The sequence below is a fragment of the Aegilops tauschii genome, chromosome 2, assembly GCF_002575655.3.
Source record: "Aegilops tauschii subsp. strangulata cultivar AL8/78 chromosome 2, Aet v6.0, whole genome shotgun sequence".
In the NCBI taxonomy this organism is placed as follows: domain Eukaryota; kingdom Viridiplantae; phylum Streptophyta; class Magnoliopsida; order Poales; family Poaceae; genus Aegilops; species Aegilops tauschii.
In genome coordinates, this window is record NC_053036.3 from 494,720,552 (window position 1) to 494,734,779 (window position 14,228).

Sequence of the window (14,228 nt, forward strand, 5' to 3'; positions counted from 1 at the left end):
CACGGCATACAAACAATATCATATATTACAGCTAATCATAGCAACAATATGCATGCATACTTAAGCACAGAAATCTCGCGGAAACTCCGGTACTGCGATCTAATATGCTGTGGCGGTGTGCACGAAAGTGAATCCATGTGTGGAAGGAGTTGGTGTAAACAAGGCTACACCAAGCGCTGGCTTAACACCGGCCACACTTAGACAGACACGGGGGTGAGGACGGACTTGGTGATCATGTAGCGGAACACGGAGGTCACGACCACATCGTCATCAAGTAAACGGAAGGCACCCGTACTCGTCCACAGAATGAGTGACAGAGTGGGATAGCGATGAAAAATAGGGCTTGCTGGCATTGTCCTTTTTAGATAGCCAAGATCAGTAAAGGTTGCCAAAGCAGCGAGTGGGATGGCATGATTCGGGATAGAAACATGTCTATCACAGAAACGATAGTGGTGGCTGACGGAAAGATATCGACGAGATACCTGAGCATAACTCCTGCAAATGGTGTCTGGAACACTTGGTACCACGGCATCACTCCGCTGGGACAGGGATGACGCTGAACACCGAGAATCAGGTATGCAAGACTGGACGGGTGCAGGTAGTGGATCAAAACCGATACGACCTACACTCATAAGATCAACCGTTAGCGACAAGACGATAAGTCTATATGCATGCTATGTAACAAACAAATGCATCAACCGTCTAGACTCTATACTACCGCTTTCTAACGCTCGCGCGGACTAGGGCATCCTACAGCCAGACCTGCTCTGATACCAACCGTTGTGGCACCCCGGCTCAGAGAGACCGGAACACCCCGTATTCCAGCCCAGACATCAAGTCTTCTGAAATACGGCACTGCTTGGCATATAACAAATCAGCTCTTTATTGCAAATACTCGGGGATACAAGGGTCCCGATATAACTGTTGGAAATATGCCCTAGAGGCAATAATAAATGGTTATTATTATATTTCTGTGTTCATGATAATAGTCTATTATTCGTGCTATAATTGTATTGTCCGGAAATCATAATACATGTGTGAATACATAGACCACAACCTGTCCCTAGTAAGCCTCTAGTTGACTAGCTCGTTGATCAACAGATAGTCATGGTTTCCTGACTATGGACATTGGATGTCATTGATAACGGGATCACATCATTAGGAGAATGATGTGATGGACAAGACCCAACTTAAGCATAGCATAAAAGATCGTGTAGTTTCGTTTGCTAGAGCTTTTCCAATGTCAAGTATCTTTTCCTTAGACCATGAGATCGTGCAACTCCCGGATACCGTATGAGTGCTTTGGGTGTGCCAAACGTCACAACGTAACTGGGTGACTATAAAGGTGCATTACGGGTATCTCCGAAAGTGTCTGTTGGGTTGGCACGGATCGAGACTGGGATTTGTCACTCCGTGTAAACGGAGAGGTATCTCTGGGCCCACTCGGTAATGCATCATCATAATGAGCTCAATGTGACTAAGGCGTTAGTCACGGGATCATGCATTGCGGTACGAGTAAAGAGACTTGCCGGTAACGAGATTGAACTAGGTATTGGGATACCGACGATCGAATCTCGGGCAAGTAACATACCGATTGACAAAGGGAATTGCATACGGATTGATTGAATCCTCGACACCGTGGTTCACCCGATGATATCATCGTGGAACATGTGGGAGCCAACATGGGTATCCAGATCCCGCTGTTGGTTATTGACCGGAGAGGCGTCTCGGTCATGTCTGCATGTCTCCCGAACCCGTAGGGTCTACACACTTAAGGTCCGGTGACGCTAGGGTTGTAGAGATATATGTATGCGGAAACCCGAAAGTTGTTCGGAGTCCCGAATGAGATCCCGGACGTCACGAGAGGTTCCGGAATGGTCCGGAGGTAAAGATTTATATATGGGAAGTCTTATTTTGGTCGCCGGAAAAGTTTCGCGCTTTATCGGTATTGTACCGGGAGTGCCGAAAGGGGTCCGGGGGTCCACCAAGGGGGTCCACCAGCCCCGGGGGGCCACATGGGCTGTAAGGGGTGCGCCTTGGCCTATATGGGCCAAGGGCACCAGCCCCAAGAGGCCCATGCGCAAGAGATAAGAAAGAAGGGAGAGTCCTAAAGGGGGAAGGCACCTCCGAGGTGCCTTGGGGGGGAAGGACTCCCCCCTGGCCGCACCCTTCCTTGAAGGAAGGGGCAAGGCTGCGCCCCCCCCTCTCCCTTGGCCCTATATATAGTGGGGGGAAGGGAGGGCAGCAACATCTAAGCCTTGGGCGCCTCCCTCCTCCCCTGCAACACCTCTCTCTCTCTCGCAGAAGCTCGGCGAAGCCCTGCCGGAGACCCGCTACATCCACCACCACGCCGTCGTGCTGTTGGATCTCCATCAACCTCTCCTTCCCCCTTGCTGGATCAAGAAGGAGGAGACGTCGCTGCACCGTACGTGTGTTGAACGCGGAGGTGCCGTCCGTTCGGCACTCGGTCATCGGTGATTTGGATCACGGCGAGTACGACTCCGTCATCCACGTTCATTGGAACGCTTCCGCTCGCGATCTACAAGGGTATGTAGATCCACTCCTTTCCCCTCGTTGCTAGTAGACTCCATAGATGCATCTTGGTGAGCGTAGGAAAATTTTAAATTATGCTACGATTCCCATCAGTGGCATCATGAGCCAGGCCTATGCGTAGTTACTATGCACGAGTAGAACACAAAGAAGTTGTGGGCGTTGATGTTGCCAATTCTTCTTGCCGCTACTAGTCGTTTCTTGTTTCGGCGGCATTGTAGGATGAAGCGGCCCGGACCGACCTTACACGTACGCTTACGTGAGACAGGTTCCACCGACTGACATGCACTAGTTGCATAAGGTGGCTAGCGGGTGTCTGTCTCTCCTACTTTAGTCGGAACGGATTCGATGAAAAGGGTCCTTATGAAGGGTAAATAGAAATTGGCAAATCACGTTGTGGTCATACGTAGGTAAGAAATCGTTCTTGCTAGAAACCTACAAACCACGTAAAAACTTGCAACAACAATTAGAGGACGTCTAACTTGTTTTTGCAGCAAGTGATATATGTGATATGATATGGCCAGAAGATGTGATGAATGATATATGTGATGTATGAGATTGATCATATTCTTGTAATAGGAATCACGACTTGCATGTCGATGAGTATGACAACCGGCAGGAGCCATAGGAGTTGTCTTTATTATTTTGCATGACCTGCGTGTCATTGAATAACGCCATGTAATTTACTTTACTTTGTTGCTAAACGGTTAGCCATAGAAGTAGAAGTAATCGTTGGCGTGACAACTTCATGAAGACACAATGATGGAGATCATGATGATGGAGATCATGGTGTCATGCCGGTGACGAAGATGATCATGGTGCCCCGAAGATGGAGATCAAAGGAGCATGATGATATTGGCCATATCATGTCACTATTTGATTGCATGTGATGTTTATCATGTTTTTGCATCTTATTTGCTTAGAACGACGGTAGCAAGTAGGATGATCCCTTATAATAATTTCAAGAAAGTGTTCACCCTAACTGTGCACCGTTGCGAAGGTTCGTCGTTTCGAAGCACCACGTGATGATCGGGTGTGATAGATTCTTACGTTCGCATACAACGGGTGTTGACGAGCCTAGCATGTACAGACATGGCCTTGGAACACACGCAATACACTTAGGTTGACTTGACGAGCCTAGCATGTACAGACATGGCCTCGGAACACGGAGGACCGAAAGGTCGAGCATGAGTCGTATAGAAGATACGATCAACATGGAGATGTTCACCGATCTTGACTAGTCCGTCTCACGTGATGATCGGACACGGCCTAGTTGAGTTCGGATCATGTTTCACTTAGATAACTAGAGGGATGTCTATCTGAGTGGGAGTTCATTAGATAATTTGATTATATGAACTTAATTATCATGAACTTAGTCTAAAAATCTTTACACTATGTATTGTAGATCAAATGGCCCACGTTGTCCTCAATTTCAACGCGTTCCTAGAGAAAACCAAGCTGAAAGATGATGGCAGCAACTATACGGACTGGGTCCGGAACCTGAGGCTCATCCTCATAGTTGCCAAGAAAGATTATGTCTTAGAAGCACCGCTAGGTGAAGCACCAATCCCTGAGAACCAAGACGTTATGAACGCTTGGCAGCAGCGTGCTGATGATTACTCCCTCGTTCAGTGCGGCATGCTTTACAGCTTAGAACCGGGTCTCCAAAAGCGTTTTGAGAAACATGGAGCATACGAGATGTTCGAGGAGCTGAAACTGGTTTTTCAAGCTCATGCCCGGGTCGAGAGATATGATGTCTCCGACAAGTTCTTCAGCTGTAAAATGGAGGAGAACAGTTCTGTTAGTGAGCACATACTCAGAATGTCTGGGTTGCACAACCGCTTGTCTCAGCTGGGAGTTAATCTCCCGGATGACGCGGTCATTGACAGAATCCTCCAGTCGCTTCCACCAAGCTACAAGAGCTTTGTGATGAACTACAATATGCAGGGGATGGAAAAGACCATTCCCGAGGTATATTCAATGCTAAAATCAGCGGAAGGGGAGATCAAAAAGGAACATCAAGTGTTGATGGTGAATAAAACCACTAAGTTCAAGAAGGGCAAGGGTAAGAAGAACTTCAAGAAGGACGGCAAGGGAATTGCCGCGCCCGGTAAGCCAGTTACCGGGAAGAAGTCAAAGAATGGACCCAAGCCCGAGACTGAGTGCTTTTATTGCAAGGGAAGTGGTCACTGGAAGCGGAACTGCCCCAAATATTTAGCGGACAAGAAGAAGGCCGGCAACACCCAAGGTATATGTGATATACAAGTAATTGATGTGTACCTTACCAGTACTCGTAGTAGCTCCTGGGTATTTGATACCGGTGCGGTTGCTCATATTTGTAACTCAAATCAGGAACTACGGAATAAACGGAGACTGGCAAAAGACGAGGTGACGATGCGCGTCGGGAATGGTTCCAAGGTCGATGTGATCACCGTCGGCACGCTACCTCTGCATCTACCCACGGGATTAGTTATAAACCTCAATAATTGTTATTTAGTGCCAACTTTGAGCATGAACATTGTATCTGGATCTCGTTTAATTCGAGATGGCTACTCATTTAAATCTGAGAATAATGGTTGTTCTATTTATTTGAGAGATATGTTTTATGGTCATGCCCCGCTGGTCAATGGTTTATTCTTGATGAATCTCGAACGTGATGCTACACATGTTCATAGTGTGAATACCAAAAGATGTAAAGTTGATAACGATAGTCCCACATACTTGTGGCACTGCCAAGCGCATGAAGAAGCTCCATGCAGATGGACTTTTGGAGTCTCTTGATTACGAATCATTTGACACGTGCGAACCATGCCTCATGGGTAAGATGACCAAGACTCCGTTCTCCGGAACAATGGAGCGAGCAACCAACTTATTGGAAATCATACATACCGATGTGTGCGGTCCAATGAGTGTTGAGGCTCGCGGAGGATATCGTTATGTTCTCACTCTCACTGATGATTTAAGTAGATATGGGTATGTCTACCTAATGAAACACAAGTCTGAAACCTTTGAAAAGTTCAAGGAATTTCAGAGTGAAGTCGAGAATCAACGTGACAGGAAAATAAAATTCTTACGATCAGATCGTGGTGGAGAATATTTAAGTCACGAATTTGGTACACACTTAAGGAAATGTGGAATAGTTTCACAACTCACGCCGCCTGGAACACCTCAGAGAAATGGTGTGTCCGAACGTCGTAATCGCACTCTATTGGATATGGTGCGATCTATGATGTCTCTTACCGATTTACCGCTCTCATTTTGGGGTTATGCTTTAGAGACTGCCGCATTCACTTTAAATAGGGCACCGTCTAAATCCGTTGAGATGACACCGTATGAATTATGGTTTGGGAAGAAACCTAAGCTGTCGTTTCTAAAAGTTTGGGGATGCGATGCTTATGTCAAGAAACTTCAACCTGAAAAGCTCGAACCCAAATCGGAAAAATGCGTCTTCATAGGATACCCTAAGGAAACTATTGGGTATACCTTCTACCTCAGATCCGAAGGCAAGATCTTCGTTGCCAAGAACGGGTCCTTTCTAGAGAAGGAGTTTCTCTCGAAAGAATTGAGTGGGAGGAAAGTGGAACTTGATGAGGTGATAGTCACCCCTTCCGAACCGGAAAGTAGCGCAGCGCGGGAAAATGTTCCTGTGGTGCCTACACCGACTGGGGAGGAAGTTAATGATGATGATCATGAAGCTTCAGATCAAGTTACTGAACTTCGTAGGTCCACAAGGACACGTTCCGCACCAGAGTGGTACGGCAACCCTGTCCTGGAAATCATGTTGTTAGACAACGGTGAACCTTCGAACTATGAAGAAGCGATGGCGGGCCCGGATTCCGACAAATGGCTAGAAGCCATGAAATCCGAGATAGAATCCATGTATGAAAACAAAGTATGGACTTTGACTGACTTGCCCGATGAGCGGCGAGCCATAGAAAACAAATGGATCTTTAAGAAGAAGACGGACGCAGATGGTAATGTGACCATCTACAAAGCTCGACTTGTCGCTAAGGGTTATCGACAAGTTCAAGGGGTTGACTACGATGAGACTTTCTCACCCGTAGCGAAGCTGAAGTCCGTCCGAATCATGTTAGCAATTGCCGCATACTATGATTATGAGATATGGCAGATGGACGTCAAAACGGCATTCCTTAACGGCTTCCTTAAGAAAGAGTTGTATATGATGCAGCCGGAAGGTTTTGTCGATCCTAAGAATGCTAACAAAGTATGCAAGCTCCAGCGCTCAATCTATGGGCTGGTGCAAGCATCTCGGAGTTGGAACATTCGCTTTGATGAGATGATCAAGGTGTTTGGGTTTACACAGACTTATGGAGAAGCCTGTGTTTACAAGAAAGTGAGTGGGAGCTCTGTAGCATTTCTCATATTATATGTGGATGACATATTATTGATGGGAAATGATATAGAATTCTTGGAAAGTATAAAGGCCTATTTGAATAAGTGTTTTTCAATGAAGGACCTTGGAGAAGCTGCTTATATATTAGGCATCAAGATCTATAGAGATAGATCCAGACGCCTCATTGGTCTTTCACAGAGTACATACCTTGACAAGATATTGAAGAAGTTCAGTATGGATCAGTCCAAGAAGGGGTTCTTGCCTGTATTGCAAGGTGTGCAATTGAGCACGGCTCAATGCCCGACCACGGCAGAAGATATAGAAGAGATGAGTGTCATCCCCTATGCCTCGGCCATAGGGTCTATTATGTATGCCATGCTGTGTACCAGACCTGATGTAAACCTTGCCGTAAGGAAGGTACCAAAGTAATCCCGGTAAGGAACACTGGACAGCGGTCAAGAATATCCTGAAGTACCTGAAAAGGACTAAGGATATGTTTCTCGTTTATGGAGGTGACGAAGAGCTCGTCGTAAAGGGTTACGTCGACGCTAGCTTCGACACAGATCTGGATGACTCGAAGTCACAGACCGGATACGTGTATATATTGAATAGAGGAGCAGTAAGCTAGTGCAGTTGCAAGCAAAGCGTCGTGGCGGGATCTACATGTGAAGCGTAGTACATGGCAGCCTCGGAGGCAGCACAGGAAGCAGTCTGGATGAAGGAGTTCATTACCGACCTAGGGGTGATTCCCAATGCGTCGGGCCCAATGACTCTCTTTTGTGACAACACTGGAGCTATTGCCCTTGCGAAGGAGCCCAGGTTTCACAGGAAGACCAGACATATCAAGCGTCGCTTCAACTCCATTCGTGAAAGTGTTCAAAATGGAGACATAGATATTTGTAAAGTGCACACGGACCTGAATGTAGCAGATCCGTTGACTAAACCTCTCCCTAGGGCAAAACATGATCAACACCAGGACGCAATGGGTGTTCGATTCATCACAATGTAACTAGATTATTGACTCTAGTGCAAGTGGGAGACTGTTGGAAATATGCCCTAGAGGCAATAATAAATGGTTATTATTATATTTCTGTGTTCATGATAATAGTCTATTATTCGTGCTATAATTGTATTGTCCGGAAATCATAATACATGTGTGAATACATAGACCACAACCTGTCCCTAGTAAGCCTCTAGTTGACTAGCTCGTTGATCAACAGATAGTCATGGTTTCCTGACTATGGACATTGGATGTCATTGATAACGGGATCACATCATTAGGAGAATGATGTGATGGACAAGACCCAACTTAAGCATAGCATAAAAGATCGTGTAGTTTCGTTTGCTAGAGCTTTTCCAATGTCAAGTATCTTTTCCTTAGACCATGAGATCGTGCAACTCCCGGATACCGTATGAGTGCTTTGGGTGTGCCAAACGTCACAACGTAACTGGGTGACTATAAAGGTGCATTACGGGTATCTCCGAAAGTGTCTGTTGGGTTGGCACGGATCGAGACTGGGATTTGTCACTCCGTGTAAACGGAGAGGTATCTCTGGGCCCACTCGGTAATGCATCATCATAATGAGCTCAATGTGACTAAGGCGTTAGTCACGGGATCATGCATTGCGGTACGAGTAAAGAGACTTGCCGGTAACGAGATTGAACTAGGTATTGGGATACCGACGATCGAATCTCGGGCAAGTAACATACCGATTGACAAAGGGAATTGCATACGGATTGATTGAATCCTCGACACCGTGGTTCACCCGATGATATCATCGTGGAACATGTGGGAGCCAACATGGGTATCCAGATCCCGCTGTTGGTTATTGACCGGAGAGGCGTCTCGGTCATGTCTGCATGTCTCCCGAACCCGTAGGGTCTACACACTTAAGGTCCGGTGACGCTAGGGTTGTAGAGATATATGTATGCGGAAACCCGAAAGTTGTTCGGAGTCCCGAATGAGATCCCGGACGTCACGAGAGGTTCCGGAATGGTCCGGAGGTAAAGATTTATATATGGGAAGTCTTATTTTGGTCGCCGGAAAAGTTTCGCGCTTTATCGGTATTGTACCGGGAGTGCCGAAAGGGGTCCGGGGGTCCACCAAGGGGGTCCACCAGCCCCGGGGGGCCACATGGGCTGTAAGGGGTGCGCCTTGGCCTATATGGGCCAAGGGCACCAGCCCCAAGAGGCCCATGCGCAAGAGATAAGAAAGAAGGGAGAGTCCTAAAGGGGGAAGGCACCTCCGAGGTGCCTTGGGGGGGAAGGACTCCCCCCTGGCCGCACCCTTCCTTGAAGGAAGGGGCAAGGCTGCGCCCCCCCCTCTCCCTTGGCCCTATATATAGTGGGGGGAAGGGAGGGCAGCAACATCTAAGCCTTGGGCGCCTCCCTCCTCCCCTGCAACACCTCTCTCTCTCTCGCAGAAGCTCGGCGAAGCCCTGCCGGAGACCCGCTACATCCACCACCACGCCGTCGTGCTGTTGGATCTCCATCAACCTCTCCTTCCCCCTTGCTGGATCAAGAAGGAGGAGACGTCGCTGCACCGTACGTGTGTTGAACGCGGAGGTGCCGTCCGTTCGGCACTCGGTCATCGGTGATTTGGATCACGGCGAGTACGACTCCGTCATCCACGTTCATTGGAACGCTTCCGCTCGCGATCTACAAGGGTATGTAGATCCACTCCTTTCCCCTCGTTGCTAGTAGACTCCATAGATGCATCTTGGTGAGCGTAGGAAAATTTTAAATTATGCTACGATTCCCATCAATAACATGGAATTACATCGGTACGGCGACACTACGCCTGTTGGGGATATTACTACTGGGCATAAACCGGCCAGGTGAGGCCGGGTTATCCCTATAATGAGTTATTATATTTGAAGCCCATGAAGACAAAGATGTTGACGCTTTATGAAGGCCCAGAGCCCAAAGGCGGATTAAGGCCTGTAGTCATAAACCGACCTTGATATGTAAGTTTGTATTATAAGGCAGAAATAAGTAGAGACCGGGCCGGACACGTTTATGAGCCGGCCTCGGAACCCTGTAAACCGACGGGCGTCAACCCATGTATATAAGGGGACAACCCAGCGGCGGTTTAGGGACAACAGACAACAACTCGAGACCCAGGCAAAGCATATTCGCTCCCTGGTCATCGAAACCCAAGCAATCCCACAACAACTAGATTGTAGGCTTTTACCTTCACCGCAAGGGGCCGAACCAGTATAAACTCTCTGCGTCCCTTGTCCGCTTTGACCCCTTTAAGCTAACCCATCGCGAAGGCTCCACGACTTTAGGACATCTGCTGTGACAAAACCACGACAGTTGGCACCCACCGTGGGGCTATCGCACGATGGTTTCGAGTTCTTAGAGGGCAGCTTCGAAGGTCTCAAGGGTTACGCTGTGGGCCGGATAACCAAGAGTCGTTGCGGCAAACTCTACATCGACGGCGCGGGCTGGGGCCCCGAGGCCGGCTCAATCGAGTACGGGTACCGGGTCCCCTTCGGCGGCATCCACGTTTTCATTGGCAAGATTGGCGAACCGGGCCCTGAGCCGGACATCTGCACCGACATCGTCGAAACGGCTCAGCGTGCGAGATCTGCCGGGGTTAAGCCTGTCATGAAGCGTGCCTTCGTGAGAGTCATCCATGGAGCAGAATCTGAGGATAGATCGGAATCTGGTGGTGAACCCGTCGTTTATTCCGGCGACGAGTCATCGATCGGAGAGACCGAGTCCTTGTACCAGTTGCAATATGGCCAGATTGGGGGCTGTTTCGATGGCGACAGTATTCCGGACCCCTTTGATCCGCCAAACCGGGTTGCGATCTTTATGGCTGGTACACAGCCGGCGCTCCACTCTTCGACCACAGCGGTGATGGTTTCCGGATCAGCAGCAGCGACAGCGGCCGGGGCAGGAGGCCCCGTGCGACCGCCGGCTCAGGTTTTATCTGATTTATTTGACGCTCTGGCAACGCTAATGGCGGAGGCTAATCCGGCAAATCAAGATGAACATAATGCGGAAATCGCGAAAGTGAAAGACAAGATAACTTAGGCCAAGGCCGATCTGGCAGCTGAGGAAACCAGGACGGTTGCAGAACGGGCCGCATTGGATGCACAGGCTTACCGGCTTATGTTGGATCAGAGTGCATCAAACAATGTCATGAGGAGAAGATACCGGTCTTACCTACCGCCGGTTTATGAGGCCAGGAACCTCTTTAATACCCCAGGAGCAGGGACCAGTAATCTGCCAGTGGTAAACCGGGCAGAGGCACCCGGAACGGGAGCGCCGGTTCAGCCGCGTCCAACAGATCCGCCCCGTCAGAACAACGGTCCATCACAGCACGTCCCAACACCGCCGGGTCACTACTCTAACCCGATGGATAACATTGTCGCTGCCGCTTCACAATTGGCGACTCTCCCGATCGAAGGCGAGTCCCCAGTAGCGGCCGAAACGCGACGGGCTAGGGAGCTCCTTCAGACAGCTTTAACTCAGCAGCAGGCTTATTCATATAGTCGCGAAAGGATTCATTCTACTCCCCGCCCAAGCCGGAGTTACAGCAGGCATATCAATGAACCGGCCGTGTCAGGCAGTGCGCGGAATCGTGATCTGCCTCGTGGTCATAACCCGGCGGGGGGCGGCGGTGATGCTCAGGATGTGGTGGATCGTGCTAGGGCACGTCGAGAGGCCGAGTTAGCAGCACAACATGAGGCCCGCCAACTTACTCCGGTTCGTCCAACCACGTCGGTGGAACCAGGGGTTACTTCCAGCTCTTTGGGAGTGTCGTGTCTCGTCCCAGCACTGCGCAACGTGCGCCTGCCCAAGGATTTCAAAGGCCCACGTAAAGTGCCGAATTACACCGCCGATTTATCCCCCGAGTCGTGGGTCGAAAGCTATGAGATGGCAATGGAGATGCTGGATGTGGATGATGCGGCGTGCGCTAAATACTTCACCATGATGTTGGAAGGAACAGCTCGCACTTGGTTGAAAAACTTGCCAGCTAACTCCATTGGGTCATGGGCCGAGTTGAGGGCCCGGTTTATCCAGAATTTCAAGGATACATGCAAACAACCCATGTCAATTGTGGACTTAGTTGCCTGTGTCCAGGAGGAAGGAGAATCAACAACCCGTTGGGTGCGCCGGGTTTCGGAGATTTTGCATTCATCAGACCGCATCAACGCTGATACAGCAGTTTTGACATTGGAAGGCAATTGCCGGTTTGCACCTCTGAAGTTGAAGTTGGGACGGCTCAAACGTCATTGTAATGACATGGTAACACTTATGGCAGCTCTTGTAAAGTATGCCGACTCTGATAGTACCAAGGACCCCGAGTCTGACGATGACAAGACAGGGAAGGGAAAGAAGAGCGGCAACACCAAGGGGCAGCAGCGTAACCCGGCGGGTCATGGAAACAGCGGTAAGCGTAAAGCGGATAACAGTTTAGATTTTGTGGCTAATACCAACACGCAGGACAAGAGCCAGTGGCGTAAGGGTAAACCGCCCCGGCGTGGTGGAGGGCCAAGTCCTAATCCGGAGCGCCTGTCTTATCTGTTAAACCAACCTTTCCCAAAGCACGTGTCGCAGGACAAACCGGCTACGCACCTCTGGAAGGATTGTTATATCATGCAGGAGTTCAAAAATTCCCTTTTTTGGTATGATCATGGACCGGGCGGCGGTTCAGGTCCCGGATCTCATGGCCCGGGTTACGGCGGAGGCAGTTCCGGTTCAGGTTTTCATGGTAATCAGAGCGGACATAGCAATCAAGGCAATCAGGGCAACCAAGGTGGTTATAATCATCAGGGCAATCAGCAGCAACAGCAGCAGTCGGGTTATGAGAGCAACCCGAAGCAGTTGAATAGTGGGCAGTATCATGTCTTCACCACTAGCTTGTGCAAGCGTGATCAGAAGCTTCATAAAAGGGCAGTGAATTCCGTTGAACCGGCGGTGCCCCGTTACTTGCGCTGGTCTGAGCAGCCGATCGTGTGGAGTAGAGAGGATCATCCACCCCGGGTTGATAATCCGGGTCATCTGGCATTGGTGGTGGCGCCTCAGGTGGGAGGTTATAAGTTCACTAAGGTACTCATGGATGGGGGGAGTAGTATCAATATCCTTTATTATGAAACCTTCCGTCGCATGGGGTTAAAAGATAAAAATCTTAAGCCGTCCAATACGGTTTTCCATGGTATGGTGCCTGGTAAATCGGCATATCCTGTTGGTAAGATAGCTCTGGAGGTGGCTTTCGGGGATGAGCATGACTCGAGATCAGAGACATTGACTTTTGAAGTGGTGAAAATCAAGAGCCCGTACCATGCCCTATTTGGACGGCCGGCTTATGCTAAGTTCATGGCAAGGCCCTGTTATGTCTATCTGCAGCTCAAGATGCCGGGCCATAAGGGGACCATCACGGTCCATGGGAGCCGCAAGATCGCTTTAGAATGTGAAGAAGGTGATGCGGCTTATGCTGAGTCGGTTTGCGCGACAGAAGAGTTGAAGTTCTATAAGGACAATGTTGATCCGGCAGATATGACTTCATTGAAGAAACCAACTACAGAGCATGATCCGGCCTTGAAGTTTAAATCGGCTGATGAGACTAAGCTTGTTGATTTCGTTCCTGACGATTCATCCAAGCAGTTTAGCATCAGCGCTAATTTGGATCTGAAATAGGAAAGCGCACTCATCGAGTTCATCCATGAGAATCGGGACATCTTTGCGTGGAAGCCTTCTAACATGCCAGGTGTACCGAGAGAACTCGCTGAGCACACTCTCAATGTTGATCCCAAGTATAAACCGGTCAAGCAATTTCTTCGCCGGTTCAATGAAGAAAGGCGCAAGGCTATTGGTGAGGAAGTTGCCAGGCTCTTGGCGGCTGGGTTTATCATCGAAGTGTTTCATCCTGAGTGGTTGGCTAATCCGGTGCTGGTACTCAAGAAGAACAACACTTGGCGTATGTGTGTGGACTACACAGATCTCAACAAGGCTTGTCCAGCAGATCCATTTGTCCTCCCTCGTGTGGATCAAATCATTGATGCTACGGCGGGTTGCGAGCGTTTGAGCTTTCTGGACGCGTATTCTGGTTACCATCAGATCAAAATGGCAGTTAAGGACTAGGAGAAGATAGCCTTCATAACTCCCTTTGGAGCCTTCTGCTATGTGTCTATGCCCTTTGGGCTCAAGAGTGCCCAGGCGACTTATCAGCGGTGTGTGCAGAATTGTCTTCATGATCAGATCGGCCGCAATGTTCATGCCTATGTGGATGATATTGTGGTGAAATCAAGAAAGGAGGAGACATTGATTGATGACTTGAAGGAGACCTTTGATAACCTCCGGGTTTATA